Here is a 27,905-nt window from a genome sequence, read left to right as displayed (position 1 = left end):
ATTTTACCCTGTACATCCTCCATGACTTGTCATAACACTATACGATACTTGTTCCCATGAGACTAACAACTACCGTTTATGAGCACTTACATTGTATATAACTGAAAGCCTCTAAGGGCCAGGACCCCACCATTCCATCTGTATATGACCATTGCTCAGCATAGCCCTACCATATAAATATATAACAAGTGAATGAATACTTGGACCTCAGAAAGCAGTAATCATTATTTCAAATAGAAGGACAGGCCAGGTGTGGTGGCTTACACCTATAATCCTAGCACTTTGGGAGGCTGAGGCAGGAGGACAGACTGAGGCCAGGAGTATGAGACCAGCTTGAACAACATGGTGAGACTCGTCTCTACAAAAAATAAAAATTAGCAGGGTGCAGTGGCACACGCCTATAGTCCCAGCTACTCGGGAGGCTGAGGCAGGAGAATCACTTGAGCCCAGGAGTTTGAGGCTGCAGTGAGCTATGATGACACCACTGCACTCTGGCCTGGGCAAGAGAGTGAGACTGTCTTAAAAAAAAAAAAAAAAAGACATTTACTAAACAATGAAAGAGAGGAAGGTTTACAAGCCAAAACTCCAAACCTCCTAAAAAAACAGCTTACACACTCCCCCCTTAGATGTTTAATAGTAGAGTTCTTTGCACCAAAGACCCCTCCAAGTAAGTATTAGAGAAAAACAAAACACAGTACTCAGTCTAAAACAGTAAAGTAAAAGAGAGACAAAATTAGGCCATGAGGCTCAGTGTTACTCTAAACCAGTGGTTCTAATCTTTTTTAGGTCACAGATTCCTTTGAGAATTTGATGAAAACGACAGATCCTCTCTCCACAGAAAATAAACAGAACCAAAAATCAGCATATACTTTGAGAACATCATAGACACGTCCTGCCTTAATTCCTTAAGGGTCTACAGAGCTTCAAGTTCATAACCTTTGCTTAAAATCTGCATTTCTAGCCATGTCTAACTAGAGGCAACCTAAATTCACAAACTGTTTCGTTTTCAGGCACCACACCAATGTTAAGGGAAATTGAAGTGAAGGCTTTACTACTTGTAATGTCTCACCCCCTACCACAATGGCCCCTGGTCCTCTTGTTACCTGACTCATGTGATTAAGCTACATTAACAAACTAAACTGTGGGATAAGGATGTTTTATCTTCTCCAACTATGAAGAACTATAAAGTAAGAAATCCAAAAGCAGAAGCCATATCTGGTAGTATTATATATTCTACCTAGGAGTGTACATATTTTAGATAATTAGTAATTGTTGACTGGTTTACTAAAGATCAGGTTTTAAATAATCTACACATTATATTTTACAGTAAAATGAGCTGTAAATTCACATAGTACAGGAAAAGATAATGCTACATAACTAAGCAGATTTTTAAAAACAAAACGTTTTTCTAAATTGGACCCCTGGGATCTTGAAATACAAGAATGAGCCTGTACAAAATGTGCTTTCTCATCTCTACAGTGCTGGGCTTCTCTGGCATACACGTTGGTATACAGCAAACGACCAGCACCATTACCCCCGAGGGCATGAGGGAGACTGCCTGAGAAGGTGTGAGCAGGAGTCCTGCTTCTTGTTGTGGAAGATATTTATTCAATAAACATTTCCTGAAAATCAACAATGCCTGGATTCCTGGGTTGTATGTCTAAAGATGCAAGATATAACTTGTATCTTCATGCAGCTCAAGCTATAGCTGCAGAAAGAAACAAGAAAACAGGCCACAGAACACAAAGCAGTAAGTTCTACAACAGGGGCACACTCAGACAGGAGGCTGACTACTGTGGGTCAGGGAAGGCTTCCTGAAAAAAAAAAAATAAAATCCAAGCCAGACCTAAAGAATTAAATGAAATTAGTCAAACTATGTTTTTTGGTATGTAGATGATCTTTGTTGTTTTTGTTTTTTGGTGTGGTCAGAGGCAAGGGGGTACCAGGACAATATCCCAAATAAAAGGCATACAGAAAGGCCCAGAAGCAAGGGTATCTGGGAGAGCCCCAGTCAATCGACATGGCTGGAGCACTGTGTTTAAGGAGGGAAATGGACAGACAGGCACAGCTACTCAAGGGCCCTTATGAGACTTATTTATGTACATGCCCACCGGGGGAAGTCACAGCCCTTGGATGCTCTTGCTAATTACAATTTTTTTACCTTCTTATTTTGGAATAATTTTAGATTTACATAAAAGTTGCAGATATTACAGAGTTCTTAGGTACCCTTCACCCAGCTTCCTCTAATGTTAACATAACCATGGTACATTTGTTAAAACTAAGAAATTAACTTTAGTACAAAAACCTAAAGAATTCCTTCAGATTTTACCAGTTTTTCCTTTTATTACCTTTACTGTTCCAGGATCCAATCCAAGTTCCCACATTCCACTCAATTCAAATACTTCTTAAAAGTCCTTCCTTTACTTCTGAGCGCCACAGTATTATCATTTATCATCACTCTCCATCTATGTCTCCCCAACTCCCAATTTCACCAGCCCACTCATAAGGCAAGCACAGCCTTTCAGTACAGAACAGAAGTTACCAGAACAGATGATGTGGAGCAGAGAAAACTATTAGGGATTCGAGAAAATTTAACAAAAACAGAAATCAGTGACACCTTTACACTGGAAAGATGTACACATGTATACACACACCCATACCACCTACAAAATGAACCTGGTCTAAGATGCTGCTTCTACTACGGAAAAGAAAGGAAATTCAAAATTCAAACCAACTTGTTTCTGCTTCATTCAGTTTTGCTGGAAAGTAGTAAATCCTCTTTAATTTCTCTCTCTTCAAATATCCCAACCAGTAAGATGGAAAGAAAAAAAAAATCCCAACCATCCCAAGGAGTCAAAACAAAATTACCTGCACACCCAACCCACCCTCAAAGCAAAATGATAGCAAAATCATCTGGGAGTCACGATAGAAGAAAAGGATGAGTCATCCTCTCTTTTCTACACTTTCACTAAGGACTCCATAGGACAGAATTCCATCATATCACAACAATCTTTATAAAGACACTTTAGAAGTATTACATTTCTTTCTGCTACATTTATGATTTCCATTCTAAGCCTTCATTTCCTAAAACTAACTCCCAAATCTACAACAACCTTGAGTAATGCCTAATTTCTAGAATCAAGGGTGAATCCAGTAAAGAAATCACTGTAATACTGATGCAAACTGGTAATTTTTTCTACAATTAAAACACAACTATTAACAATGATCATCCTTGGGAAGTAGAATTTAAATAATACTTTAACTTTCCTTATATTTCAGCTACTGAAAGCTACTTATCAACCATTCATCAAATACACATAAGGAGCATAGCCCTATGTCAGAGTTAGGAAAGATAGAAAAAAAGAAAGAAAAATCTCTCTCTTGTGGAACACAGAGTCTAGATCTGTACTATACTCATCACTGCTTTAAAGTTAAATTAATCAAATTTAAATATAATTAAAAATTTAGTTTCTTAGTCCCACTCACTACATTTCCAGTAACAATATGTGGCTAGTGGCTACTATAACGAACAGTGCAGAAAGTTCTATTAGGCAGGACTGATGTAAAAAAGACCTCAGGAAAAAAGGGGGGCATTTGAAAAAAGCATTAAAGTGAGCACTCCTGGATGACTGACAACACAGAGCACTGGCCTTCCTGGAGCCTCATGCAATATCAAATTTCCAATGCTCTTCCCCAAACTGAAAAGCAAAATACTCCGAGGCACTAGAGAAATGAATGGATAATAGGCTTTGATTGTACTTCGTTAAGATACACTTAGATAAAAATACCTTAAAATGAAAAAAGCTACATTATAAAATCCAATTACAGCCAGGTGTGGTGGCACACACCTATAGTCTCAGCTAGTCAGGAGGCTGAGGGAGGAGGATAGCTTGACCCCAGGAGTTCAAGTCCAGCCTGGGTAACAGCAAGACCCTGTCTCTTAAAAAAAAAAAAAAAAAATCCAATTAAGACCTCACCAAAAAGGCAGAGGGGAAAATGGAACTGGAATTAACTGCTGGATCATTCTGGAAATCTTGAACAAGTAAACTAAACTAGGGATCACGGAGACAAAACAAAGAATACACTATACCCATCCAAACACCTTCCAGTAGGAGAAACATTTCCCAATAATCAAGGTCATTATGTAAAGTCACGGGCGATTCTCCCCACATAAATAAAAGCAAGTAGGGCCAGAGAAGGAGAGAGAGAAAAAAAGAACACATACAAAACCAGTCTGGTACTTTCTAAAATAGTGGCGGTGGGGGATATTCTCCTTCCCCTGAATCCTCTGCCTACATCACCTGGCATGTGCTGCCTTGGCTTTCTTATCTGAGTAATGGGTATAGAAATAGTACAAACTTCATGTGGATTCCTTGAGTTAATACATATAAAGTACATAAAACAGTGCCTGCCATATAGAAAAGACTATGGAAGTACTGGCTATTATTATTGCCAGAATTGCTAACTCTCTCTGAGGATCTAGTTTCACTTGCCCCAAAGCAAAAGGGTGAGCTCACAATTGAGTAGGATGTTGTGTTGAATATTATACTAGCAGGAGCATTTTGAAAAGTCCAATCCATCCCAAGCCAAGACACCTTCCAATCATATGAATAACCTATGTATTCACAATGTTCAAAGCCATGGGGACAGCTGCAGGAACTTCTGCAAGCTTCAGGATTTAGCTGTAGAGCCCAGATACACTGCCTTAGGATATCAGGGTTCAATTTTTTTCAAAGATCTGTCTTATCTCCCCAGATAGACTATTCTATCCCTCATTTTTTTTCTTTTTTGTCAGCGCATTCTGTGGTGCATCTATCCCTCATTTAGACATTAGTTAAGCATCCATGACAAGCCAGGCACTTTATCAGGCAATTTGGAAAACAAAAAAGAACAAATCTCCAGCTTCAAGGAGACAACTATTATACCTCTAGAAATTTCTCCTATAGATTTAATCTTACACAGACAAAATGATATTGTTCAAGTTTTCTCTACAGCACTGATTGCAAAAGCAAAGAACTGGAAACAAATGTCCATCAATAGGAGACTGGCTAAATCAACTATGGTGTGTCTAATGGAATACCATGAGGCTGTAAAAAAGAACAAAAAGCTCCCTCTGTGCCAACACGGAATGATGTCCTAAGATACTAAGCAAAAGAGGGAAGATGTAGAATAGTAATTATAGGCCGGTAATCCTAGCACTCTGGGAGGCTAAGGTGGGAGGATTGCTTCAGCTCAGGAGTTTGAGATCAGCCTGAGCAGGAACAAGACCCCGTCCTCTATTAAAAACAGAAAAATTAGCCGGGCATGGTGGCACATGTCTGTAGTGCCAGCCACCTGGGAGGCTGAGGCAGGAGGATTGCTCAAGCCCAGGAGTTGGAGGTTGTGGTGAGCTTTCATGACACCACTGCACTCTAGCCTAGGTGACAGAGACTGTCTCAAAAAAATAAAATGAACAGGAATTTGGAAGAAGTTGATTCCAACCTTCATTGGATGACTTTGAGGGGTTCAAGACTTCAGTGGAGGAAGTAACTGCAAATGTGGTAGATAGAAAAGCATGAGAAACAGAATTAGAAAAGGAGCCTGAATATGTGACTGAATTGCTACTATCTCATGACAAAATTTGAACAGATAAGGAAGCTGCTTTTTATGGATAAATAAAAGTGATTTCTTAAGATGGAATCTACTCCTGGTGAAGATGCTTTGAACACTGTTGAAATGACAACAAAGGATTTAGAATATTACATCGACTTAGTTGATAAAACAGTGGCAGGGTTTGAGAGGACTGACTCCAGTTTTAAAGTCCTACTGTGGGTCAAATGCTATCAAATAGCATCACATGCTACAGAGAAATCTTTCATGAAAGGAAGAGTCAATGGATGCAGCACTGTTGTCTTATTTTAAGAAACTGCCACAGCCACCCAAACCTTCAGCAGCCACCACCCGGATCAGTCAGCAGCCAGCAACATCAAGGCAAGACCCTCCATCAACAAAAAGATTACAACACTCTGAAGGCTCAATGATTGTTAGCTTTTTTATAAGCAATAAAATATTTTTAAATTAAGGTATGTGCATTTTTTAGACACCATGTTACTGCACATTTAAAGAACTACACTATACTGTAAACATAACTTTTATATGCACTGGGAAACAAAAAAATGCATGCGACTCACTTTACTGCAATATTCGCTTTATTACCCTGGTCTGGATGCTATCTCCCATGCTATCTCCAAGGTATGCCTTGTTTTCCCACCACCGCAGTCCTTAGCTGGTCTACAAAAGACAAATCCAGGTACCACAACACTGATAATGACATTTATTAAGCACTTATCATGACCCAGGCATTATTTGCAGCTTCTTAAATACACTATTTTAATTTGCACAGTGACCCTATGAGTTAACACTACCGTATTCCCCATTTTATAGATGAACTGCCTATGGCACCAAAAGTTTAAGTGCCGTGTCTTGAGGGTGCTGCTGATAAGAGGTGGTACTGGGACTCAGACCCAGGCCAGTGTCAAAATGAGAGAAAGAGTAACTGAGGCCTCAGTCCTCTAACATTGGGAATACCAAACAAACCTCAACAACTGCTATTTGGCCGATGACCTGCAGTTAACATTTAGATGTGTAAGACACTCACTGATAAAACCCTCAAACTGACTGACTGCTACCTGGGGCAAATGACAAGCTGTACAGAGACCGAGAGATAACAAATCAATAGCATGTGTTGCTCTACTTATCCAAAATTTCATCATGCTGCCTTGTAGCACTCTAACATGCTCGCTTACCTGAACATTCTAATTAACCAAATTGTTCTCATTCTCCCAACAAACTTAAAAGCGTTCCAACTTCAACCTCAGTTCTCAAAAAATAAAAAGACTTCATAGCAGGCAGAGTAGGTATTTAATTCCATTTTATAGACAGGAGAACTCAAAATAAGAATAAATAAGTTGTCCTAGGTCACAAAGAAGATAGGAAACAAATGAAAAGTAACAGTAAAAAGTTTCTTTCCTCCACATCACTTGAGGAATCCCGAGACTATAAAGACTGAAAGACTCCAGAGATTTCATCTTTTCCAGGTTTCTCTCATTCAAAAACTCATACCTTTATTCAACAAATACTGGGCTCCTACTGACCTGTCAAGCCTGTTCTAGGTATCGTCGTCACATAACAAATGGATAAACAAAAAAAAGACAAAAATCTCAAAGAGCTTCCAAAACTCTTTACTTTGTGATTGCTTCCTGATGCCTGAATATAACCCCTCTTGCACTGCAGGTCTTCTGGTACTCTCCCCCAGGAGAGAATGAATGATGAATAAGCAGATAGAGATGCATGTAAGTATCTTGTTAAATAACAACAATAAAAGAAAAAACTTTAAAATCTCCAAATTATTCCTTATTCAAGACAAAACATGAGCTTGGACCACTTTCTTAAAAAGTTCTTTCTCATAGTAAGATGAAATCTGTCTATCTAGTCAATGCATTCTTGCATTGAAATGTTTAGTCATACTTAATTCTTAAAGATAAGATCAGGGAGAAAAAAAAAAATCAGGCCACTAGCCTTCTAAAATTTTTACTTTCTGCTAAAGAAACAGGGTGTTCCTTTGTATTACCTGTAAGGGAAGAATTGCTTTTGTTTCATAAATGCTGTAAAAACTCTCTTAGAGATGAAGAGGCATGTTTTGTATAATTGGTGCTTTGAACAGTGTAGACACCCATTGGTTGAACGGGGAGGAAGAGAAATAAAATTTGTTTCCCTCTATCCTCTGGATCTACAAAGAACTAGTTTGTTTCCTCTTGTGCTTAATGGACCTTTGTTACTTAAATTATTTAAATAAAATTAAATAGATTAAATATTAAATAAATAAAATTATTTAAATCTTATTAAAAGGGCTATGGCCCATAATAGGGAACACACAACTAACTTCATGGCCATTCCTGACTTTGACCATATGGCTCCTTTCTCTCTTTTTTTTTTTGAGACAGAGTCTCACTCTGTTGCCTGGGCTAGAGTGCCATGGCGTCAGCCTAGCTCACAGCAACCTCAAACTCCTGGGCTCAAGCAATCCTCCTGCCTCAGCCTCCCAAGTAGCTGGGACTACAGGCATGCACCATCATGCCCGGCTAATTTTTTATATATGTTTTTAATTGGCCAATTAATTTCTTTCTACTTTTAGTAGAGAAGGGGTCTCACTCTTGCTCAGGCTGGTTTCAAATTCCTGACCTCGAGTGATCCTCCCGCCTCAGCCTCCCAGTGTGCTAGGATTACAGGTGTGAGCCACTGCGCCGGCCTCCTTTCTCTTAAAACAAGCACACTTGTGGGGGTTGAAGAGAACTCTGCTGAAAAAAGAACTGAGGGTTCAGCTCCAGCTACCAACCATGCAGTGCACTCCAGTTCTCCTCATCTCTGGGGTGAGAAGACACTGTGCGAAAGCATTCTGGAAAGTGTAAAGCATACTGGAGAAGGCAGCAGAGGGCAGAGACTCTGGGCAAGACTGCCTTGGGGATCTATTAGCCATGTGGCCTTGGGCAAGTCCTCTCTCTGGTGCCTCAGCTCCCATGTAGAAGATGAAAATACCACCTACCTCAGAGGGTTACTGTAAGAGTATGAGGTAACATCAGTAGTCTTCTAATAAGCAATAAGCAGATTACTGTTATTAATCAATAATATTACTAATAATTCAATTATTCTCTAAGAAAAGGTGCCTTATCTTCAAAGGTACTAAAGTCCAACAGATTTCTTTATAACTAATTTCTTGCTTTTCAGCTCAATTTTTCCTTCATATGTTTAAAAGAAAAACCAAACACAATACAACCACACTGTTCAAAATAAACCAAAAAAACCTAACCTTTTTTTCTGAATCTATAAAAATAGTAAAATCAATGTACAAAACTTGGGAAAATTCAAAAACAGTTTTTAATCACCCATCATCCTACTACATAGAGATAACTACTAATAGCACTTCAGCATACTTCTTCCACTTTTTCCCATATATATTTTTAAATAACTGGACTCATATTGTTTATAGTTCTATATCCTGCTTTTTCCCATACTTAATTTTATTTTGTGTGCACTTTCCCATGTCAAGTATTCTTGAAAACAGACTTTTTTAATGACTCCATACTTTTCCATAAAGCAACCATTCCCCAAGGTTAAAACATTTAGGTTTTCTTCCTTTTTGTAATTTGTAAACATTACTATAGTTAACATCTTTGTATACAATCTTCATTTGCATCCCTATTTCTCGGTCCATATAGATTCCTATAATTAGACCAACAATTTTATGTCTCTGAAAACACTGCTAAATTGCTTTCCAAAAAGTTCACACCAGTTTGTGTGCCTGACAGCAGTTTGAATACCAGTCCCACTGCACTCTCACCAGCAGTGACCACTATTTCCTTTAATTCCCAGCAAACAGAGACCAGAAAAATCTGGAATTACAACACAAGTAGGAAAGATCTGTAGTTAAGATGCTTTCACACCTGTGGTAATTGACATGCCATTTACTGTTATCGCATTCTTTATCAGATATGCGACCTTCCCAGGCCTGGAAAAGTTAGAAATCTCCTACATCTTCACATTTGTACATTAAATATAAAGTCATAACTGAAGTGCCTTATATAGAGAGACTCACAAATAATTTCCAATTTAATAAAATGATGTAGAAGAGGAATTTATGCTCCATCAAATGAAAAAGGAGTCTGCACAACATGCAAAAAATTCAGAAATATTTTAAAAAATTCAAAATACACTTATGATCTATGTATTTTTTCTACAAGTGGATTGTACCTTCATGAGAAAAAAAAAAATTTTTTTTTTTTTTTTTTGAGACAAGAGTCTCACTTTGTTGTCCAGACTAGAGTGAGTGCCGTGGTGTCAGCCTAGCTCACAGCAACCTCAATCTCCGGGGCTCAGCGATCCTCCTGCCTCAGCCTCCCGAGTAGCTGGGACTACAGGCATGCGCCACCATGCCCGGCTAATTTTTTTGTATATATATTTTTAGTTGGCCAATTAATTTCTATTTTTTAGTAGAGACGGGGTCTCACTCAGGCTGGTTTTGAGCTTCTGACCTTTAGCGATCTGCCTGCCTTGGCCTCTCAGAGAGAAAAATTAAATAAAAGAAAAAACTTAAGAGGATTTGTACACAAGAAAATATGTTCCTTTTGTATACACACGTAATATCACATCATAACTACTTTAGCTAACACTGTCATTTTTAAGCCTTTGTGTCTCTTGACTAACTAGTACTGGCACATGGCAACAGCCAAGACCCACTCCAGAAGCAGTCAGCCTTTTCCCTCTCTTTCTTCATTTATCAAAGGGTTTATCTGCATTCCTTAACTGACTGACCAACTGGAGGAGGAAATTTCTTATATGTGTCAGCAGTATTAAAAAAGTATACAGTGGCCGGGCGCTGTGGCTCATGCCTGTAATCCTAGCACTCTGGGAGGCCAAGGCGGGTGGATTGCTCGAGGTCAGGAGTTCGAGACCAGCCTGAGCAAGAGCAAGACACTGTCTCTACTAAAAATAGAAAGAAATTGATTGGCTACCTAAAAATATATAGAAAAAATTAGCCGGGCATGGTGGCACCTGCCTGTAGTCCCAGCTACTCAGGAGGGTGAGGCAGAGGATTGCTTGAGCCCAGGAGTTTGAGGTTCCTGTGAGCTGGGCTGATGCCACAGCACTCTAGCCAAGGCAACAGAGTGAGACTCTGTCTCAAAAAAAAAAAAAGTATACAGTGATTTCAGGCCATTAAAAAAGTTATCACAAAAGTAGCATCCACCAGCTTCCACCTACAAACTTAATAGGCACTTTTTGAAAAGTAAAGACTTAGTGATACTTTTTATCACTAAGCATTTAGGTACACTATTCCCAGTGAAATAATTCTCTTGAAGTGAAAGCCACTCTAGCACAAGAGACAGATTTCAAGAATCTAATAATCTTGTATTAATGCAGTGCTGACTTTCATTTGTACACAATCAATTTGTTACTGAACAAAGAACCCTTTTTAATTGCCCATGGCAATTAATGGTAATCATTTTCCTTTGTCTTATTCCTAAATAGTGCAGACTGCAAGAGAGAACGCCATAATTTTGACCTTTCTTTTAAATGGAGATAGGGAAAAAGTACAATGCAACTATATATTTAATTTTTTTTTTTTTTTTTTTTTTTTTGAGACAGAGTCTCACTTTGTTGCCCAGGCTACAGTGAGTGCCGTGGCATCAGCCTAGCTCACAGCAACCTCAAACTCCTGGGCTCAAGCGATCCTTCTGCCTCAGCCTCCTGAGTAGCTGGGACTACAGGCATGTGCCACCATGCCCAGCTAATTTTTTTGTATATATATTAGATGGCCAATTAATTTCTTTCTATTTATAGTAGAGACGGGGTCTCGCTCTTGCTCAGGCTGGTTTCGAACTCCTGAACTCAAACGATCCGCCCGCCTCGGCCTCCCAGAGAGCTAGGATTACAGGCGTGAGCCACCGCGCCCGGCCCCTATTTCTTTTAATTTTTTACACTCAAGGAGGCTATTAGCTTTAACTGGACAACATAATTTCACCCTAACATTTTTTTAAAAACTGCAATTCGAAAAGTAACTAAAGTGTTACAATGAGCTCCACACAACTCAAGGAGCAAAGTATATTTCTATCTATACTTTTTTTCTTTTGAAGACAGAGTCAGAGTCTTGTTCTGTCGCCTAGGATAGAGTACAGTGGCATCATCGTCATAGTTCACAGCAACCTCAAACTCCTGGCCTCAAGCAATCCTCCTGCCTCATCATCCCAGAGTGCTAGGATTACAGGCACTAGCCACCATGCCCAGTCTCATTTTTTCTTTAATTTTCATTTTTTAATTGTAAATTGACAAATTATAGCTGTACCAATTCAAGGTATAATTTCTAGTTGCCTAAAGAGTTTTTTCAGAAGAAAATCTATCAATTAGGAGCTACCCAAATACTTATTTGCCCAAGAAAATATAGATTTAAGGAGTCGTTACATGACCGAACATTTCTATCTTCTGTTAGACTAGTTGACTTATACATAGTCTTAAGTTATACCTGAGTTAGAATCCAGGTCAGAAATAAAATGCTCAACTTTTCTAACATGATGGCTAGAAAGACAAGCTGATATTTGCTACTGCAGATTCTTTTCAAAATACTATGATATGTAACCTACTGTATATTTAGTCCCTGAATATGAAAACCTTTATTTAAGACTATTAATATGGGACTGCCTCCCAAGGAACCAAATATTAATCAGAATATTCAACATTTACTTCCTTCCACCCTAAATTATAGAGTTAATTCTTTACAACTCACTATAAATTCCTTAAGGCAGGCGTCTTCAAACTACAGGCAGGCTGCGGGCCACATGCGGGCTGCGGGCCACATGCGGGCTGCCTAGCACATTTATCTGGCCCTCCAGGTGTTTTTGCCTCCGTTGCCTGTCCTGTTTAGCAGCCGACTCGTCCTGGGCCCACAGTACGTACTCTCCAACAGTCTGAGGGACAGTGAACTGGCCACCTGTTTAAAAAATTTGAGGACCCCTGCCTTAAGGGGACAAAGTATAGTTTATTCTTTTATCCCAGAAAGGAAAGGCAGCCTAATAAAATAAACACAAATTCTGAAATCAGACAGATCTGGGTTCACAACATTACCCTATCATTTATGAACTGTGTTATCTTGGTCAAGAAATTTACAAGGCTGAAAGTATGCAGATTCAATGCTGACAAGGAGAAGATGCTCTCTGAGAGTTTAAAGCCTAAGGATGGCCATTACAGTTGGTACACACAGCTCAAAAAACCCCAACACTTTGGCACCTGTTTATCGTCAATCAACATGGACGTAGTAGGGACCTTCCTAGTACAAGGTATTTTGCTACATTTAGTGGGAAATAAGAGATGATAGGAAAGGGTCCTCATCCTCCAAGAGTTTATTATTTCGAGAGAGAAGGTAATCAAGTATTATTAGCTATAAAATAAGGCAGCACAGAAACCAAGTAGTACAATCTCTTCATTTTTAAAATGAAGAAACTGCAGTCCACAGAAGTGAAAATGATTTAGCCACTCACATAAGCGAATAAATGGCAGAGTCAGGGTGAGGACCCAGGTTTCTTCTACATTCTTTAACACCATAGGAAGCTGCCTCTCAATTGTTCAAATTCAATTACCAATTTACTACAGCAATCAGGAAGAGGACATCTTCCAAATAAGAATGCAGAGATACTAGAACAAAAGAAGTATGAAACACCTACAGATATACAATGCAACAGTCACAACCACTGCAAATTTCATAAGATGAAAATGCTAGTTTCAATAAAGGAAGATGAAGGAGATAAGCAAGTCTGGCTATTTTTCAACTAAAATAATTATTACTTTCCTGTGATGATGCTTTAGTGTTGAAAGTACCTGGTTCTCTGGTAATATATCAATTTAATGGTGTTTCTCAATATCAGAGAAGCAAATAAATGAATTTGACTGACAGATGCCAAAAGTTATTTTCAAGAATTCTTCACAGGTGAGGCCTGATAAAGCATTGTAACAAAAGTTAAATAGAAATAAACTTTCGGGAAGATGAACATGAATGATTTGTTTGCATTTCTTAATACCAGCAATTCAAGTGCTATTCAGACCATTGCTATTTAAGAGCCTAGGTCAACAATGACTCAGCTTGAAAAATTCCATATTGTTTTTAAAAGAGGTCCATGGTTTTAGTTATATACATAATATAATCTGGATAGCCCCATTCCTCCCAAATTATAAACTACTTTTCATATGAATGGCTGAAAAACTGTTTATTTTATATTTGAAACAGTATACAACAAAGGTAGTAATCTAGTTCATTTCATTGCATCTCCTGGGGAAAGAGCCCCTACCCTGATTCTGGGTTACAGGACTTGATGAGAGGCAGTTCAGGGGTTGGGGAGTAAAGAAGGAAACCTAGGAGGGGCACCAGGAACCCAGTCTCAGCCCGAGCCCTAACATGGTAAGTGACCCAGGATAAGAAGAATCTACAACCAGACCTGACAGCACACCAGACTTCAGACTAGGAAAGTGAAGCCCAGAAAGGTGACACAATTTGTTCAAGGTCCCAACTAATTAGCATAAGGCCTAGATTGAAGGAAGGTCCCCTGTCCTTATGTCCAGTACTCTTCTACTATGGCAGGAAGACTGCCCCAATGTCCCATGCAAGCCTTCCATTTTCCCATCTGTAAACGAGGATTACAGGCACACATTTTGTAGACCAGGCACTCATTTTCAAACTGAGTTCCACCAAACCGAAGGTGTCAAAGGAGGTATTTCTGCTAGTCACCTTCCCTCTTCATGCAAAGAATCTCAATTTCACCTGGTTTACATATTGTGAGAAAGAAATCTTAAAACAACTAGATTAAGGCTAGGCATGGTGGCTCACGCCTGTAATCCTAGCACTTTGGGAGGCCAAGGCGGGCGGATTGCTCAAGGTCAGGAGTTCGAAACCAGCCTGAGCGAGACCTCGTCTCTACCAAAAATAGAAATAAATTAATTGACCAACTAAAAATATATATACAAAAAATCAGCCGGGCATGGTGGCGCATGCCTGTAGTCACAGCTACTCGGGAGGCTGAGGCAGTAGGATCGCTGAGCCCCAGAGATTGGGGTTGCTGTGAGCCAGGCTGACGCCAGGGCACTCACTCTAGCCTGGGCAACAAAGTGAGACTCTGTCTCAAAAAAAAAAAAAAAAAAAAATCAACTAGACTAGATGATCAATCAAAAGTCACACGGAATAAATTAAGACACTGTTTAGACTGCCGGGTATTGAATGGCAATAGTCAAAGCAGATCGCAGCAAGACCCTGCAAGTAGCCTAACGCCTCTCAGAAGACCACAGCAGACCAAAGACGGGAAAGCAGACCAGGCTAGATGGAAATGGACAACTGTTCCTACCTTTTCAATCTCCACCTGTACTGACTGACCTGATGCATTACTTTGTCACACTGTACAAACTGACCAAAAAGACACCTATGAGGCTGTAGTTTACTGTCACCTGTACAGTTTTTACCCCTCCCAGACTATCCTTTGCCAAAAGTCACCAGCAGGCCCATGGAACTGCATGTGAACTTCTTCCATCTGTCTGGTATCAACAAGAAGGATTATTTTCTGATTTGTTACTGTCCTAAATGCTTCAGCTTTCATCATGCCAAGAAAATCAGGGAGCAGGTAAGGGACACGGGGGACACAGTCAAAAAGAAAAGTTAGTTTTTTAACCCTTGGCACTTGCTTTTTTCTCGATTCCTTGATTCTACTCGGGATTTAATTTTTTTAATACCCCAGATTTTACAAAGCGCGGCAGTAGAAACTGGAGTTTCTTTTCATACACACTTATTTATTTGGATTTTTTTACATTTCAAATTATTGATACATTCAAAGAGTAATTTTAATCTCTATAATTTTTGCTAACCGTGTCGAGTCACAGTCAACATCCAAGTGCAAAGGGTTAAAAAAAAAAGGAATGAGCAGAAAGGAAGAGAGGAACTTTGATCAGTCCAATTTCTAAAAGTCTTCACAAAGATTTCCCAGGCAGGGTAAGAGCCCCCGAAGATATTTCACTAGGTTGAAAACCACCGTCTATCACCATCTCCTGCTCCATGCCCCACGCCAACTGGCACATTAATTGTTCCAGAAGGCCAAGGCTACCACCTCACATTTCTATAGCAGCCAATTTTGTCATCAAAGCAAATGTCAATGCTGGGATGGACAATGATGCTACCATCAGAGAAATGTGACAGTCTTTGGAACATCAGTTATCAGTTTAGGAAGGAAAAAAATCAGCTCTTTATTCTTCTGTCTCCTCTTCCTACTATGTAAACTCAGGCCTTAGGTATGCAGAAACTTTTTATACTGCCAGTGATATTAAAACTCTGAAACACAAATTTAACAGTACTGCATACACAGTTGTTTTCATCTTTAATTAGCTGTCACTTTCGCATTAAGAATAAAAAACAAAACAACTATTTATACCAACATAGAAACACAAACTCTAAAATAAATTCAGAGTCAATCGTGATAAAGCAGGCCAAAGATTCACCAATGGAAATGAACCAAAATTTTTTAAGTCAATAATGGTAAGTAAAAACCCATGCCATCATTAAAATTACCAGACTTTTCTTGTAATAAAATTTAAAGACCTAATAAAATTTAAGAGTAAAAAGAGCCATAGGAATCTACTATCCAGCCCTGTTCATTGTATCATGTACAAATGCCCTAACATTTGATGAGTCAATGGTCCAACTCCGTAGAATGACAGTGAATGTTTTTTTATTTCAAATGTGTTCACACAGAACTATTTCTAAATAAGTGCTGAAATAAACAAAGATTGATCATAGCTCAGTTAAGAAAGTCCTTCCAGTAAAAGCTCCTTCACGCTGGATGGCTGCTTTAATATGCAATTGCCCTAGGCTATGGGAGGGAAAAAAATCAGGCTTTTGATTTACTTAAGAAATAAAATAAATAAACCTAGAACACGCGAAAGCTTCCCTCTCCCAAGCTAAGGAAGGAAAATGGCTGGATGGCTTTTCTGCAAAACTCACCTGTACATCCGAATAAATTTCCTAAACCCCACCCCAACCACAAAAATCATTGAAAAAAATAGCTCAGGGAAAGGTAGCTAAGGCCAATTTCTCAGATAATAAGACTGAAAATCCAATCACATTAGCCAGTTCCTGGCACCCCTTTCTAACTCTACCAAAGCAGGTCACTCAAAAAACTTGGAGAATGTCAGGGCCCACCCACACATGGTGTACACCAATGAGACCCCAGAATCCAGCGTGGATCTGCCCAGAGACACTCTGCTCCTGTGGCGGGGAGTGCTTGCAATACCAGAGGGCAGAAATCTGAGTGACACTTGGCACTCTCTCTTTCAACAAACAACCGCAAAGCGCCTTCCAAACCCAGGCCCTCACCATTTTGAAGACTAGGAAGCTGGAGCCTTCCCGGGGTCAGAGGTGAAAAAGAAATAAGCCCATCCTCCCAGAGCTCCTCCCCCAAGGTCACACTACAAACCAGAGGCCATCAGGGAAGGCAAGACTTTCTGCAGGCCCAGAGCAGTAAACACCAAGTGTGGCCATAACCCCCGGTGGGATCAGGGAGAACTTGAGAACTGGCATTTCCCCAGCTAGGGTTAAAACAAAAATATGACTTGTCAGCTGGAAAAAACAAAAAAAGCACACTCCTAAGTTCTCCCAAAGGGTGATGGCTCGGTGGTGGAAGGGGGGAGAGTATAACTCTCCGTGCAACAGCTCAGGAGGGAGGGAAAGTGAGAAAGAGAATAAAGATCTGTGAACAGCTGCATCCCCCTTTTCAGAAGGACACATAGCTGCAAAGCCCAGAGATCTGAAAGAGGGAAAGCAAATAGAGCACAGGAAAGGAAATGGGGCAATGGAAAGAGATCGAACTCTCACCTCTAACCTTGGTAGAAGTGAGACAAGTGGGGGAGACACTCCCAGACTCCAGAGATCAGTAACCAACCAACCCACCCCTGGCTATATACCCAGATCTCATAGCATCTCTGGGGATAAAACCCTCAGGGTCAGGGCTGTGAGAGCATGAATGTGTGGTCTCAGAGCATAGAGAATGTAAGGTCCAATCCAGTCCCTGCACTCCCGAAGCTAAGGGCTGGAAAATAAAGGCAGATACACCTGAAAAGGGAAAGAAGCATTCAGTGAGGAACAGGTGGACCACGGGTGGGGAGCTGGGAGAAACAGGTCTGATTCGAACTAAATTGGAAAAGAAAGAGCCTGGCACAATACAGGGAGAAAGAAAAGAGGTGAGGAAGAAAGCAAGTCAAGGAAGAAAAGAATTGGGAAAAGGATACCAAAAAGGGGTGAGAAACTATCAAAGATCTGAGACAGCTCCAAAAGGAATAGGGGGAATATATAGGAAGGAATGATGAAGAAGACATCTTAGTGTCAGAATTGGGGGGAATGAGAACTCAAACAACGGACAAGCAACAGGGCAATGGAGGGAGGACAAATATAAGAAAGGAGAGTGAAAGGTGAGAGTGGAATCAAAATGGTGGGGGAAGAGAATGTCATGTGGAAAACTTAGGATTGGGAAGGAACAGAAATGGGACACAGTTATAAGAACGCCAGTGCTAAAGAGGACCGCTCCAAGAATGGACAGCCAAAGGAAATTTTAAAATGGGTCCAAAAATGTGCAGGCAAGTAGACAGCTCCAAAAGGGGCAGAGCAGGGGAGGAAAACACTAAATAAAGAGGATGGAGGCAGAATCCACCAATAAGGGAAAGAGCAGGTGCAAAAAGCATCTGGGAGCAGGCCTATGAGATGCAGAATGGGAAGAGGGTGGGTGATGGGTCAGAGAGTTAACAGAGGTAGAGCAAGGTAAAGGGCGAGTCTAAGAAGGGCCAAAATGGGGAGGAGAGGATTTTAGGCAGAGAAATGAAGGCCTAAGAAAGGAAACCAATGGAGTAGCTGAGGAGTGCCAAAAAGGACGTAGGGAGGAGAGGAAACCTCCAAGAGAACACTGAGGCAAAGCTAAGGCAGAGGGGAGACTGAATTATGGAGAGATTAGGTAAGTGAACGGCAGAAATGAGAGACCTGCAGGGTCAGAGAAGGGGGAGGAGATTGCTTCCCGGGAAGGCAGAGTCAGAAAGCAAACAGGTTAGGGGAGCACAGCAAGATCTGAGATTGGGCAAGGGGCAAAGCAGGGAGGCAAAAAGGTCTGGAAGAGAGGAAAGGGTCTAGATGACAAACGGGAGCAAGAGCTGAGAAGGGGAGAAGAGACGGCAAGCACATTGCATCCAAGTCTGGGAGTGTGCAGGCAGAGGACTGAACTGGGGCATGGATGGGGCAGAGACCCAGCCAAGGGGCATCCCGGGGGCGCAGCAGGTTCTGTAAGAGGGCAGGGACAGAAATGTGGGCACTGGGGCCCAGGAGGGAGGAGGAATTAAGTCCAAGGGGAAGATATGGGGGCAGCAGTGCCTAGGAAAGGGGGTCTCAGATGGGTCTCCAAAGAGGTGGAACCGCAGGTCCTAAAGGGACAGCTCCTGGGGGTGCAATAGATTCTGAGACAGGAATAATAGCACGGTAGATAGGTCAAAGAAGGGCCAGGGTCAGATCCAAACGGTGGTGAAAGCAGAATGGGAGAGGAAGCAGAAGGGTCACGAATCTCAAAAGTGAGAGCCACAATTAAGGGATGCAGAAGGGTCACTGAGGAGAAGGTGGGTCTCATGAGCAATGCAGAGTCCAGGAGGAGCAAAGGGCACTGCAGAGGGGCGGAAGAGGGTAGGGGGGGCGCAGAACTGGGAGCACGGTGGCTTAAGTGGGGGAGACCGAGGCAGACACCGAGATCCCAAAGGGTCCGGGGTGGGGACAGACGCGGGGACAGCAGGGCTGGGGCGGGCAGGGGTAGGTTCGAAGGGCAGGCGGGCCCCGCGGGCCGGGCCGAAGCGCGAAGCGATGTGGACGGCGGGGCCCGGGGGGCTGGGGGGCCGCTCCCTCCCCTCCCCCTCCAACTCCTCCATTGTTCGCGGGCTCCGGGCCCCGCCGTCCCCGCCTCCCCCTGGACCCTGCAGCGGGGCGGCGCCCGGCCTCGCCGCCCGGGGCTCACGAGCTCGCGCACTCACCAGCTGGGCGCCCTCAGCGTGGCCCCGGCCTCCGGGATCCCAGCAGCAGCGACGGTGGCCCCGGCGCCATGTTCCCCTGCTCCTAGTCCAGCGGCTGCTGAGGCGGCGGCGGCGGCTCCGGCGGCGGGGGGCCAGGCGGACCCTCCCTCGCGGGCTCCCTCCTCCGCCTCCTCCACCTCCTCCACCTCCTCCCGCCGCGCCGCGGCTCTCCCTCGGGGCGGGGGGCGGGGAGGGGAAGGGGGGAGGGGCGGGAACCAGGGGGAGGGCGGACCAGCCTCGCTCGCTCCCTCCCTCCCTCCCTCGCAATGGCGGCAGCGGCACCTCCTTCCTGCGACGGCCGCTCCCGCGCGCGCCCCCTTGCTACTGCGCGTGCGTGGCTCGGGGACCGTTGCAGGGGATAACGGCCCCTGAGCGCGCTCTGCCAAAGGATGACCAGCGCCGGTCAGTGGAGAGAACAGACAGCGCGTGCGCTCCCAAGGGGCTCGCTGCCACCGCCGAGGCCTGGGGCTGGGGACGGGCGGGGAGGGTGCAGTGCGCGTGCGCCCCAAAAGTGCCGCTACTGCGGCTGCCGCGGCGCGAGACCGAGCGCGAGGTGACCGGTGAACGGGCAGAGGGAGCGGCGTGGGCAAGTGCGCGTGCGCGGGAGGGCCTGCCAGCCGCCGGCTGGCTCAAGGCGGAGGGAGTGGCCCGCGGCAGGCGCGCGCGTCCTTGTGCGCGCCACTAGCAGCCCGTCTGCCGCCTCGCGCCGGCCCTCGGAGAAAGCAAGAGGGGAGAGGCATGGCCCGGCTTTGGGGCGGGGGCGAAGGGCGCGATCCCGCTCACGCGGGACCTGCCCAGCCAATGGGAGGCAAGGGGAGGTGGGTTTGCCGTGCGAGCCGCAGCCCCCAGGATAACGGAGGAGGCGTGAAGGAGCTACGTAACGTGGGGCGGTGGGGCGGGGCCAAGGATGAGGGAGCTCACCCACCGAGGGCGCTGATTCGGGGACACGAGGAGGCGTGGCGCGCCTCAGCCCAATGCCAGCCTCGCAATTAGTCGCCCCGGAAGAAGGGGCGGGGCTGAAAAGCGCGTGCCCTTTCCCCAGGCATTGGGGAAAATCTGCAGGCGCTGCTCACGTTGGTTTTTGCGTTCTTGGTTCCGCGGTCGCCGGGGAAAGATCGCCTGGTCCTGCGTGCAACCCTGGCTTCCAAGTCAGCATTGTGCGAAGGGCTGCAAATCAAGTGTCACTTTGGGCACCTGGAGGGCAAAGAGTGATGGGAGAGGGCACCGCTGTAACCCTTGAACTGAGGAAGGGTTCCTCTGGGACTCTTCCGGAAGTACGGATCGTAGAAGATGCGCTTTCCGGGCGCCAAGCCAGTATTTGTGGAATGCATGAATAAAAGCTATGCTTTCTATTGCATTTTGCATTTCTTTCCTCAGTCTCTTTATCTATAAAGTGGGGTGATGATAATCATACTCTCATAGGCTATGAGAATTAGGTTACACTTGTAAAGCGCTGAAAATCATGCCTTGCACATATTAAGCGCGCTATAATCCTTGACAAAATTATATGGGCTCGAGTGTTAATATTTATCCCATTAAATAAAGCTTTTCTAATTAAAGGTCATTTCCATTGGCTTTCTTCTTAATTTAGCGCTTCCAATGCATGAAATCTCATTTTTAGATGTTAGTGACTATTTTTTAAAACCTTTCTTTAAGCACTGTGGACTACCAAATTGAGTGCATGGGCTGTCATTGCAAACTCTGGTGTGTAAGTGATTTTTGAGATCACTTGAGGGAACACCAGGAAGTGAGGAGGGAATGCTGGATATCCCTGCTTTAAATTAATCTCTTTATAACAACTATGCAGTGTTCCAGGCCCTTCCAATCTTGGGAAATTTGTGAACTGGCAGCAACTGAAGAAGAGAGAAGATGGGGCTCACTCTGGACTCAGGTCCCCCCCTTTTGGAGCCCATCAACTGTGCCTTATCCTGCAAGTATGAGCTTGAAGTCACTTTCTCAGAGTAGCCTCCTAGATTTGGCTTGACCCCTAGTTCTTTAATAAAAATGAACACTTTGTGCCAGGCACCATTCTAAAGCACTTTAGACATATTAACTCACTTAATCCTGACAACAACCTTATGAGTGGATTATAAGGTACAGAGAGGTAACACAATATAATACATAGAAGATTTGAGATTTAAACCCAGATGGTTAGGGTTAGGTGACTATACACCTACCATTTGTTCATAGCACTTCATCAGGGTTTGAAGTCTGCATTTGATGTCACTATTTTATGCCTGAGTTCTTTGAAGCAGGGACTCTGGCTGGTTCCAAATTCTGGCAAATAGCCCACAATAAACACTTGTTAATGAATAAATAAATGAATTCAATACTAAAGAAAGATAATGGTAGGCACTGAGGACATGGTAGCCAGAAAGATAAAGTCCTTGTCCACTGACTAACTCCTTCATTCAGAGCCTAGCTCAGCTGTCCTCTCTCTCAGGAGATCCTCCCTGACTCCACAGCCTGGGGCAGGTGCTTCCTGTAGGCTCCCACAGCTCCTTTGGGTTTCCCCTTCAAGCCCTGACCACCCTGGGTCACCCCTGTCTGGCGATAGGTCTTTTCTATCGGACTGAGAGTCCAGTGGCTGCAGGGCCCTGTCTCAGTCACGGACAATGTCCCTCGTACAGACCCAGGTGTTTTGTAGATCCAGGCAGTGTTTTGTAGATCCAGGCGCAAGGCGGAGGCTCAGGCAGTGTTTTGTTGCATGAACGGAACCGTCAAGGAGGACATTCCTAGCTCTGCAATTTTTTCCAGTGCGCAAGAGGGCGGATGGTAGCTGAGCAAGCCAACCACAGGAAGCAGGCTTCCCTGGGGGCAGCCACCCCCGCGCGCCCGGTTAGCCTCCCCTCCAGGATAAATAAACAACTGAGTAGACAATTAGCCGACAGAGAGAAGTGCCTACTGCCAGCTTGGGCAACTGTCAAGATCCTCCCCCCACCCCTAGCATCGCCCTCGGGGTCCGAATGCCTGGAGGTCACACCAACCGGAGAGCTGGGGTTGGTACGAGGTGGGGTATGGGGTTCTGGATCCACATTGAAGAGAAGCACAGGCAGAAAAATCCACAAAAGAATTTTGCAAAGAGTGTCGGGGTGCTGGGGTGTACTTCCTCCATTCCTGAAAGTCTGAAAGAATGAGAGAGAGGGTGGGGACCAGGTCGGCGCTGGCCAGGGAGTCGGTGAGCCCACAGCGCCGCCTGCAAACCGAGCTAAGCACGCTGCAGCTCGCAGATGCCGCCGGGCTGTCAAAGCGCGGTGGACTCTCCAGCCATTGGCCGAAGGGGCAGCCAATCACCGGCAAGGAACGGGAGGCGGGATGCTCGGATTCTCCCGGCAGAATCCCGGAGCCTGGCCAGGTGCTAGGGTGCACGTGCCAAATATTTGATGGAAGAATACCGTGTTTCCCCGAAAAGAAGATAGGGTCTTAAATTTATTTTTCCTCAAGAAGACACCCTAGGGCTTATTTTCAGGGGATGTGTTATTTTCCCCTCAGAGCCTCAGCTTGCAGCACGCACAGGACGGCCAGGACCTGACAGGGGGAGCCCGCACCTTTCCGGTCACCTCTGGGATAGCAGCTGTCACCATGAGGCAGATGAGAAGGGCTGCTCGTCTTCTTTACCGCTCTGCGACGAAATGCATGGGTTGTGCAAATGCTGCGTATCCACCCCCATCACTAGGTCTTATTTTGGGGGTAGGACTTATATTGCACAAATGCTTTAGAAATCCTGCTAGGGCTTATTTTATGGGTAGGTCTTCTTTTTGGGGAAACACAGTATGTGAGAAAGCTGTTTATTTTTGTAAATTTTTATAAAATTGAAATATAATATACATACCGAAAAGTGCACAAATCAGTTCAATGAATATCCACAAAGAGAACACACCCTTGTAACTGGCACCAAGGTAAAGAAACAGTGCCTGACCAGTCTTTCAGAAGCCACCCGGTGTCCCCTTCCAGTCACTCCTCTCCCCCCACAAGGGGAGCCTTTATCCTACCTTCTGTGACCATAGATTAGTTTTGCCTATTTTCATACTTTATACAAATGGCATCATGCTATAAGTACTCTTTGCCGCTTAGGCTCTTTTGACCAACGTTGTGAGATTCATCTACATTACCGATGTAGGTGTAGATCCTTCATTCTCACTGTTGCTGTGTATGGATGAACGACGATGTATTTATTCTACCACTGGTGAGTATCTAGGTAGTTTCTACATTTTAACTATTAAGAATAGTGCCACTATGAAGTCTAGAACATGTCTTTTGGTAAACATACAGATATATTTCTGCTAAGTGTGTACCTAAGGGTGAAATCGACGGTGACAGCTTGTGCTTGTGTTCACCTTCCCCAAGTAGTTCTCCTAAGTGAATGTACCCATTTACAGTCCCACGAGACATGTATGAGAATTTCAGCTACTCCACATTTTCCCAAACACTTGGTATTGTCCATCATCTAATTTTGGCTATTCCAATGGTGATGTGCTGGTATCCCATTGCCTTTTTTTTTTTTTTTTTTTTTTTTTTTTGAGACAGAGTCTCACTTTGTTGCACAGGCTAGAGTGAGTGCCGTGGCGTCAGCCTAGCTCACAGCAACCTCAAACTCCTGGGCTCAAGCAATCCTTCTGCCTCAGCCTCCCGAGTAGCTGGGACTACAGGCATGCGCCACCATGCCCGGCTAATTTTATATATATATATATTAGTTGGCCAATTAATTTCTTTCTATTTATAGTAGAGACGGGGTCTCGCTCTTGCTCAGGCTGGTTTCGAACTCCTGACCTCGAGCAATCCGCCCGCCTCTGCCTCCCAGAGTGCTAGGATTACAGGCGTGAGCCACCGCGCCCGGCCCCCATTGCCTTTTTAATTTGCCTTTCCCAAATGATTGAGGTTGAGCAGCTTTTCATACATATATATGTATATTAGCCATTTGAGTAGCATTTTTGTAAACTACTTGCTCATATCTTTTGCCCTTTTTTCTATTGTATTATATTTTTTTTTTTTTTTGAGACAGTGTCTCGCTTTGTTGCCCAGGCTAGAGTGAGTGCCGTGGCGTCAGCCTAGCTCACAGCAACCTCAAACTCCTGGGCTCGAGTGATCCTTCTGCCTCAGCCTCCCGGGTAGCTGGGACTACAGGCATGCGCCACCATGCCCGGCTAATTTTTTATATATATATCAGTTGACCAATTAATTTCTTTCTATTTATAGTAGAGACGGGGTCTCACTCTTGCTCAGGCTGGTTTTGAACTCCTGACCTTGAGCAATCCGCCCGCCTTGGCCTCCCAAGAGCTAGGATTACAGGCGTGAGCCACAGCGCCCGGCCTTCTTTTCTTTTAATATTATTATTTTAGAGGTGGAGAGGTCTTGCTGTACTTCCCAGGCTGAACTCAAACTTCTCAAGTGATCGTCCCATCTCAGTCTCCAGAAAAGCCGGGGCCACAGGCATGCACCACCATGCCTGGCCTGTTTTTATGTTTAATTACACAAAAATTACATGAAGTTCTTAGCCTTGCAAAAATTTTAAATACTCTAGATAAGATGCAGTCTCCTTGGACAACACAACCCCATCCCACTTGCCTCTCCAGATATGTGTTTTTCTTCCAGACTTCTCATATCCTTGCACACCTCCAGTATAGCTTAGTGTAATAGCTAGAGGCATGGACTTTGGAGCCAGAATGAGTGAGCTTGAATCTCAGCTCCACCACTTATAAGGTGTTTGACCTTGGGCAAGTTACTACACTTTTCTGTACCTCAATTTCCTCATCTGTAAAATGGGGTTGATAACATTAGTACCCACCTTACAGGGTTGTTTTGAGGTTTCAGTCAGCAAAGTACATGGAAAAATACCTGGAACATAGTAAGCACTATATTGATGATAGCTACTACTGAATCATGAAGGTTATTTTAAAACATGAATCGCATAACTTTTTCATTGTCGTAAAATACAAATAACATAAGATTTACGATTTTAACCACTTTTTAGTGTACAATTCTGTGCCATTGAGTATATTCATAATGTTGTGCAACCATCAGCAGTATCCATTTTGAGAACTCAGAACTTTTTCATTACCCTAGAAACTCTGAAACTCTGTTCCCCTGCTATGCTTTGAATTTTTTTTTTTTTTTTTTTTTTTTTTTTTGAGACAGAGTCTCACTCTGTCACCCTGGGTAGAGTGTGGTGGCGTCAGCCTAGCTCACAGCAACCTCCAACTCCTGGGCTCAAGGGATCCTCCTGCCTCCGCCTCCTGAGTGGCTGGGACTACAAGCAAGCACCACCATGCCCAGCTAATTTTTTCTGTTTTTAGTAGAGGCAGGGTCTCGCTCTTGCTCAGCCTGGTCCCGAACTCCTGACCTCAAGTCATCTTCCTGCCTCGGACTTCCAGAGGGTTTGACTGTTTTTATCTCCTCCAGAACTCATGTTGAAATTTAATCCTCACAGTCCAACAGTCTTGGGAGGTGGGGCCTAATGGGAGGTGTTTAAGTTGCCAGGGCTGCCCTCTCGTGAATGGCTTAAAGCAGCTGTAAAAGGGCTTTTGAGAGTGGGTTCATTCTCTTTTACTCTTCTGCCATGTGAAGACACACTATTCCTCCCCAACGCAGGATGCAGCTCAAGGCACCATCTTGGAAGTGGAGACCAACTCTTACCAGACACCTAAACCTTTTGGTGCCTTGATCTTGATCCCAGCTCCAGAACTATGAAAAATAAATTTCTGTTCTTTATAAATTATCCAGTCTCAGCTATTCTGTTACAACAGTGTGAAAGTTGCAGACACCAGGATGAAATACTATTTTGTCAGACCCAAACAAACTGGAGCAGGTTCATGTTTGCATGTCTGAGATAAAGACTATCTCAAGGGGCCAGGCTCCGTGGCTCCTGCCTGTAATCCTAGCACTCTGGGAGGCCGAGGTGGGAGGATGGCTTAAGCCCAAGAGTTTGAGGTTAATTTGCACTCATCCTTCTGATCTAGGCTTTAATGTCTTTCCCTCTGGGAAGCTGTCCCTAACTTTTCAACTAGGCCGGGTGCCCCTGCTATAAGCAGTGACCAGACTCCAAGATGGTCCCCAGTGATTGTCACGTGGTACTCACATCCCCCCATACATTGCACAGAGCTGACCTGTGTACCAGTAGGATGTTGTGAGAATGACAAGATCAGAAAAGATCTGGGGCAAGGTCATTAGAGATGTTGCAGCTTCCTCCTTGACCTTTGTTGGATCACTCAGTCTGGGGGAAAACACCTGTCACATTGAGGACACTCACATGTCCTTGTGAAACGTCCACATGGTGAGGAACTGAGGCCTCCAACCTACAGCCAGCGTTAATCCGCCAACCACAAGAGTGAGCTGCCTGGGGCACAGACCCTTCACCCCTAATCAAGCCTTCAGATGACCGCAGCCCTGGCCAACATCTTGACGACAGACCCTTGAGAGACCCCAAGCCAGACCCTCCTCCTAAGTCACTTCCAAACCACTGACCCACAGAAACTGTGTGAGATAATAAGTGTTGTAGTTTTAATCTGCTAAGCATTGCTGTGATTTGTTACCTAGCAACAGATAACCAGTGCAACATTCAAAGCATCCTGCACTTTTTTTTTTTATCACAGGACTTACTACAGTAATTTTTTTTTTTTTTAGACAGGGTCTTGCTCTGTCACCGAGGCTAGAGTGCAGTGGCATGACTATAGCTTACTGAAACCTTGAACTCCTGGGCTCAAGTGACCCTCCAGCCTCAGTCTCCCAATAACTATAGGCTTACATCATCATGCCTGATTAATTTTTAATTTTTTTGTAAAGACAAGGCCTTGCTACATTGCCCAGGCTGGTCTTTCTTTTTATTTATTTATTTATTTTATTTTATTTTTTTTTTTTTGAGATAGAGTCTCACTCTGTTGCCCAGGCTAGAGTGCCATGGCATCAGCCTAGCTTACAGCAACCTCAAACTCCTGGGCTCAAGTGATCCTCCTGCCTCAGCCTCCCGAGTAGCTGGGACTACAGGCATGTGCCACCATGCCCGGCTAATTTTTTCTATATATATTTTTAGTTGGCCAATTAATTTCTATTTATAGTAGAGATGGGGTCTTGCTCTTGCTCAGGCTGGTCTCGAACTCCTGACCTTGAGCGATCCTCCCACCACAGCCTCCCAGAGTGCTGGGATTACAGACATGAGTCACCATACCCGGCCACCAGGCTGGTCTCGATCTCCTGGCCTCAAGCGATTCTACTGCCTCAGCCTCCCAAGGTGCTGGGATTACAGGTGTGAGCCACCTTGC

At 43.8% G+C, this 27,905-nt stretch overlaps 1 protein-coding gene across 1 annotated transcript in view; it reads right to left on the bottom strand.

Moving 5' to 3' along the window:
- Window positions 1-19,809, bottom strand: part of ARHGAP35 (Rho GTPase activating protein 35) — a 126,119-nt gene extending 106,310 nt beyond the window's left edge. Inside the window, exon 1 of the mRNA XM_012761507.3 lies at window positions 19,612-19,809. The gene's annotated coding sequence lies outside the window, so the exon portion shown is untranslated. The remainder of the gene's footprint in view (window positions 1-19,611) is intronic.
- Window positions 19,810-27,905: the final 8,096 nt, after the last annotated feature.

Source organism: Microcebus murinus, chromosome 16, assembly GCF_040939455.1.
Source record: "Microcebus murinus isolate Inina chromosome 16, M.murinus_Inina_mat1.0, whole genome shotgun sequence".
NCBI classification, from domain to species: Eukaryota; Metazoa; Chordata; class Mammalia; order Primates; family Cheirogaleidae; genus Microcebus; species Microcebus murinus.
The sequence above is the reverse complement of the archived record's forward strand: the minus strand, read 5'-3'. Positions and strand labels throughout refer to the sequence as shown.